The sequence below is a fragment of the Orycteropus afer genome, unplaced genomic scaffold, assembly GCF_000298275.1.
Source record: "Orycteropus afer afer isolate SDZICR_OR568_19922 unplaced genomic scaffold, OryAfe1.0 scaffold01004, whole genome shotgun sequence".
In the NCBI taxonomy this organism is placed as follows: domain Eukaryota; kingdom Metazoa; phylum Chordata; class Mammalia; order Tubulidentata; family Orycteropodidae; genus Orycteropus; species Orycteropus afer.
Window position 1 is genome coordinate 242,101 of NW_006922591.1, and position 7,215 is coordinate 249,315.

Consider the following 7,215-nt stretch of genomic DNA (forward strand, 5'->3'; position numbering starts at 1 on the left):
GGTGCATAAATTTGAATAATAGTTGTATTAACTGGTCTTCTTTATAGGCATATGGATATTATCCTATTACTGACAGTATTGTACTTCAGGACAGATCTTGAAACATCCTTTGTGATGATGAATGCCACACCATTCCTCTTCAAATTGTCAATCCTAGCATAGTAGATCATATCATTGTCTGATTCAAAATGGCCAAAACCAGCCACTTCAGCTCATTAATGCCCAGTATATCAATCTTTATGCATTCCATTTAATTTTTGAGAACTTCCAATTTTCCTAGATTCATACTTCATACATTCCATGTTCCGATTATTAATGGATGTTTGCAGCTGTTTCTCGATTTGAGTCATGTAACGTCAGCAAATGGAGGTCTCGAAAGCTTTACTTTATCCATATCATTAAGGTTGGTTCTACTCTGATGATGCTTCTCTTTCCCAGTCATATTTTGAAAGCCTTCCAACCTAAGTGGCTCATCCTCCTACAGTGTATCAGGCAGTGTTTCTGGGCTATTCATATAGTTGCCTAGTATTGTAACAGACAGCGTTTCTCTGCTCTTCATAAGGTTTTCCCTGGCCAATTCTTTGAGAAGTGGATGGCCTCTTCCTTCTTTCTAGTCTGTCTCAGTCTGCAAGCCACGCCGAAACCTGTACACCATGTGCAACCCTGGCATTTGAAACACTGGTAGCACAGCCTCAAGCTTCACAGCAATATGCCATCACAGTATGACTAACCAACAGACAAGTTTGTCTCCCTTAGCTGTTCAAAACATCTCCATCCTCCCCTTACCTGGATCCCTGCCACTTGCTCGCTCTCTCCTGGATGCCCTGGTGTTCCTTTCCTTTCCCCTCCACTTTTCCTGTCATTTGGGGGTTGAGCCTGCATCCCTCCCCTTACCTGGATCCCTGCCACTTGCTTGCTCTCTCCTGGATGCCCTGGCCTTCCTTTCCTTTCCCCTCCACTTTTCCTGCTGCTTGGAATGGGGCCTGGGTCCCTCCCCTTACCTGGATACCTCTGCCACTTGCTTGCTCTCTCCTGGATGCCCTGGTTTTCCTTTCAACCCAGAATAGACAATAAGAATTATGTGTTACTAGGAGCTCTGGTAGCATAGTGGCTAAAGCACTTGACTCCTAACCAGAAGGCTGGCGGTTCAAACCCACCAGCCACTCCTCGGAAGGAAGGCTGGGAAATCCTACTTCCGTAGTGATACTGCCTCGGAAACCCAAGGAGGGGTTGCTATGAGTCGTGGCCGACTCGACGGCACATAACAACAACAACAACAGGTGCCATCAAGTCAGCTCCAACTCATAGTGACCCTGTGTACAGCAAAACGAAACACTGTCTGGTGTGGTGCCATCCTCACAATCCTTGCTATACTTGAGACCATTGTTGCAGCCACTGTGTCAGTCCATCTTGTTGAGGGCCTTTCCTTTCACCAAGCATGATATTCTTCTCCAGGGAATGATCTGGCCATTCTTGCTTCCAAGGAGCATTCCTGCTGCACTTCTTCCAGGACAAATTTGTTCATTCTTCTGGCAGTCCATGGTATTTTCAGTATTCTTTGCCAATACCGCAATTCAAAAGCATCAACTCTTCTTTGGTCTTCCTTATTCACTGCCCAGCTTTAACATGCTTATATGAGGCAATTGAAAACACAATGGCATGGATTAGGCCTTAGTCTTCAAAGTGACAACTTTGTTTTCCAGCACTTTAAAGAGGTCCTTTGCAGCAGATTTGCCCAATGGAATATGATGTCTGATTTCTTGATTGCTGCTTCTATGGGTGTTGATTGTGGATCCAAATAATTTGAAATCTTTGACAATTTTAAGTTTTCTCCAATTATGGTGATGCTGCCTATTGATCCAGTTGTGAGGATTGTTTTCTTTATGTTGAGATGTAATCTATACTGCAGACTGTAGTCTTTAATCTTCATCAGTAAGTGCTTCAAGTCATCCTCACTTTCAGCAAGCAAGGTTGTGTCATCTGGATATCACAGGTTGTTAATGAGTCTTTTGATAGACATAAGCCTTGACTTAGAATTCTCATGTTATTTTTATGCTTTAATCCTAATACTTTTTCTTTCCAAAAATGAAATTGAATAACACGATAGTGGTCACAACCCAGTTCTAAGAACTGGGTAGACAAGACAGACAGAACCTCAAAGAACAACTGAAGCTTACAGTTCCAAGAACACAGATGAACATCCACTGTCTTAACTATTGCTACCAAGACAGCTGTGGTCTGCTCTCCCACAATAGAACTGCTGATAAACTTCCTGTGACCCCACTTAAACCTCCCAACTTCCCCAGCTCAGAGATGATGCATTGTTGAGCTCAGCCTGGGCTGCCATCATTCTGGTCTCAGCCCATCTGCATGCAGATGCTTTAATAAACTTTCTTTCAAAACCCTACAGGCCTGATTTCTCTCTCCCAGCACCGAACCTTATACCTTCCTCTAATCCTGATGCCGAGTTCTTCTTTATATAGTCCAGCTTCTTAGATTACTTGCTTAGCATACAGACTGAATAAGTACAGTGAAAGGATACAACCCTGATGCACTCCCTTTCTGATTTTAAATGATGCAGTATCCCTTGTTCTGTTCAAATGACAGCCTCCTGGTCTGTATACAGAACTGAGTGTTATTGTGCATTTCACTGGAGTCCTGGAAGAAGAACAAGAGAGAATGAAGCAATATTTGAGGATACAATGGCTGAGAATATTTTACAACTAATGAAAGATAACAGTTCACACATTCAGGGACCCCAATGAATCTCAAGCATGATAACAAAATTAAATCCACACCTAGAGGTATTATAGTAAATTTGACAAATGAGTCTCAAGAGCAACAATGAAAACCAGAAAGCAGTGGGATTGTCTGCTGAAACACTAGAACTGTCAGCATAACATTTACACTTAGGTAAAACATTCTTCCTGAGTGAAGGGAAAACAGAGACATTTTCAGACAAACAAAAACTGAAAGGATTCAGCAGGAGCACTAGAGGAAATTATACAAGGCATAATCCAAGCAGAAAGAAAATGATCTAGATCAAAAGACAGACGTAGAAAAGAAGAGGCGACTAAGTAGTAAACACGTGAACAAATCTAAAATAACAGTGACTATAAAACAGTAACAATGAGCTTAAAATAACTTACGGAATAACATAAAAAATAAAAATTGCGTGTAAGTTGGGAGGGAAGTAGATGGACTTAAAGTGTTCCGAGGGGTTTGTATTACTGAGAGGAGGACAAAGTTATTGGTTAACCACAGACTCTGAGAAATAATTACGCATATTGAGTTTCTAGAATAATCACTAAAATAGAAGAAACAGCATCTATACTTGTGAAACTAGCAGAGAGAAATGATAAAATAATAAAATTTCAGTCCAAAAATAAACAAGAAGAAAGGCGAGAGAAACAAAAAGGCAAAACCAATTGAAGGCATAAAATAGGGTAGTAGGTTAGATACAGATCTACCAAGAATTAAACTGAATGCCCAGAATAAAAGACAGAGATGATCAGATTGTTGTGGTGGTTGTTAGGTGTCGAGTTGTCTCCGACTCGTAGTGACCCTATGTACAACAGAACGAAACACTTCTGGTCCTGTGCCAGCCGCACGATCCTACTATGTCTGAGCCATCACTGCAGTCACTATGTCAATCCATCTTATTTAGGGCCTTCCCCTCTTTTGTTGACCCTCCACTTTACCAAACATGACATCCTTCTCCAGAAAATTGTTCCTTCTGACAACATGACCAAAGTAGGTAAGACAGAGTCTGGCCATTCTTGCTTCCAAGGGGCACTTCAGCTGCACTTCTTCCAGGACAGATTTGTTAGTTCTTTTAGCAGTCCATGGTACTTGCAGCATTCTTCGCCAGCACCACAACTCAAAAGCATCAACTTTTCTTCGGTCTTCCTTATTCACTGTCCAGCTCTCACATGCATCTGAAGCGACTGAAAATACCATGGCTTGGGTTGGCACATCTTAGTCTTCAAGGAAACACCTTTGCTTTTCAGCACTTGAAAGAGGTCTTTTGCAACAGATTTGCCCAATGCAATATAACTTTTGATGTCTTGACTGTTGCGTCCATTGGTGTAGATTGTAGAACCAAGCAATATGAAGTCTTTGACAACTTCAATCTTTTCTCCATTTATCCTGTTGCTGCTTATTGGTCCAGTTGTGAGGATTTTTATTTTCTTTATGTTGAGGTATAATCCATACTGCGGACTGTAGCCTTTAATCTTCATCAGTAAGTGCTCCAAGTTATCCTCATTTTCAGCAAGCAAAGTTGTGTCGTCTGCCTATCTCAGGTTGTTAAAGAGCCTTCCTCTAATCCTGATGCCACATTCTTCTTCATTTAGTCCAGCTTCTTGGATTATTTGCTTAGCGTACACACTGAATACATATGGTGAAAGGTTACAGTCTTGATGCACTCCTTTCCTGATTTTGAACCATGCAGTATCCCCTTGTTCTGTTAGAATGACAGCCTCCTGGTCTATGTACAGGTTCCTCATGAGCACAATCAAGGGTTCTGGAATTCCCATTCTTCTCAATGTTATCCACAATTTGTTATGATCCACACAATTGAATGCCTTTACACAGTCAATAAAACACAAGTAAACATCTTTCTGGTATTCTTTGCTTTGAGCCAAAATCCATCTGACATTAGCTATGATACCCCTAGCTTCACATCTTCTTCAGAATCCAGCTTGCATTTCTGGAAGTTCTCTGTCAATATTCTGCAGCAACCATTTTTGAATTATTGTCAGTAAGATTTTACTTGCATGTGATGTTAATGATATTGTTCAATAATTCCCACCTTCTGTGGGATCACCTTTCTTTGGAATGGGTAAAAATATAGATCTCATCCAGTCAGTTGGCCAGGTAGCTGTCTTCCAAATCTCTTCACATAGCCAAGTAAGTGCCTCCAGTGGGGCATCCATTTGTTGAAACATCTCAATGGGTTTTCTGTCAATTCCTGGAGCCTTGTTTTTTGCCACTTCCTTCAGTGCAGCTTCAACTTCTTCCTTCAATACAATTGGTTCTTGAATACACCACCTACTGAAATGGATGATCATGTACCAATTCTTTTTGGTATAGTGACTCTGTGTATTCCATCTGTGGGAGTTAAGTTTGTGTGTCAACCTGGCTGGGCCTGGTTGAGTGGCTGGGTAGCTGGATGTAGTATCCCCATGATAAGACTAGTAATCAACTCCATGGTAGAATCTACTGTGAGCAGCTGAGTAGCTGCCTTAGGGATGTGGTCTGCTTCCTGTATATAAGGAGAAGCCTTGGGGATAGTCTCTAGCTTATGGCACACTTGAACCAATCTTGGGACTTCTAATGGACTTGAATCAATGGCCTGTGTGGTTTGATAATATTGGGACTGTGCCTTTTCACTTATCAACCTTGGTCTTGACAGCCTCAGCAGCCCTCAGCTGTCTGAGTGAAGAAGAGGCTCTAGCTCCAGTGGGCTGGGAGCAGGAGGCAGAGCTGAAGCCCAAAGTTGAGGGGCTTTCACCCAGCCCCTAGAGCCTGGAACTTTGAACTTGGACTTAAAGCCTCCAAATTGTAAGAATAAACTTCTCTGTGTTAAAGCCATCCCATCTGTGGTATATTCCTGTCAGAACGACATTAGGTAACCAGAATACCATCCATCTTATTTTGATGTTTCCTGCATCATTTAACATATTGCCCATGGAATTTTCAATATTGCAATTCAAGGCTTAAATTTTTCCTTAGTTCTTTCAGCCTGAGAAATGCCGAGTGTGTTCTTGCCTTTCAGTTTTCTGACTCCAGGTCTTCACACATTTCATTATAAAAATTGACTTTGTTTTCTTGTTGAGCTGCTCTTTGAATAATGCCTTAGGGATGTGGTCTGTCGGTTTTTCATACTTGGTGGCATGTTGCTGTGAGGCTTGAGGCTGTGCCACCAGTGTTTCAAATGCCAGCAGGGTTTCACATTGTACACAGGTTTCAACGTGGCTTGCAGACGGAGACAGACTAGGAAGAAGGAAGAGGCCATCCACTTCTCAAAGAATTGGCCAGGGAAAACCTTATGAATAGCAGAGAAACACTGTCTGTTACATTACTAAGCAACTATATGAATAGCCTGGAAATACTGTCTGATACAGTGCTGGAGGATGAGCCACTTTGGTTAGAGGCTCTCAAAATATGACTGGGAAAGAGCAGCAGCATCAGAGTAGAACCAACCTTACTGATATGGATAAAGTAAAGCTTTTGAGATCTCCATTTGCTGATGTGATGACTCAAATTGAGGACCTGCAAACATCCACTAATAATCAGAACACAGAATGTATGAAGTATGAATCTAGGAAAATTGGAAGTTGTCAAAATGAAATGGAATGCATAAAGATTGATATCCTAGGCATTAGTTAGCTGAGGTAGACTGGTTTTAGACATTTTGAATCAGACAACCATATGATCTACTATGCCAGGAATGACAATTTGAAGAGGAATGGCATGGCATTCATCATCACAAAGGATGTTTCAAGATGTCCTCAAGTATAATGCTGTTAGTGATAGGATAATATCCCTATGCATACAAGAAAGACCAGTTAATACTATGATTATTCAAATTTACGCACCAAGCACCAAAGTCAAAGATGAAGAAATTAAAGATTTTTATCAACTTCTGGAATTGAGTGAACATGCAATCAGGATGTGTTAATTATCACTGGTGACTGAATGCAAAAGTTGGAAACAAAGAAGAATCATCGTAGTTGGAAAATTTGGCCTTGGTGACAGCAATAATGCTGGAGATCACATGATAGTATTTTGCAAGACTAATGAATTATTCATTGCAAATACCTTTTTTCAACAACACAAACAGTGGCTATACATGTGGACTTTGACAGATGGAGTACACAGGAATCAGATTGACTATATCTATGGCAAGAGGTGATGGAAAAGCTCAGTATCTTCAGCCAAAACCAGGTTAGGAGCTGATTGTGGAACAGACCATCAACTGCTCATATGCAAGTTCAACTTGAAGTTGAAGACAATTAAAACAAGTCCATGAGAGCCAAAATACGACCTTGAATATATCCCTCCTGAATTTAGAGATCATCTAAAGAATAGATTTGATGCATTGAACACCCATGACTGAAAACCAGAGGAATTGTGGGATGACATCAAGAACATCATCCATGAAGAAAGCAAGAGGTCATATTTTGGCTCTCATGGACTTGTTTTAATTGT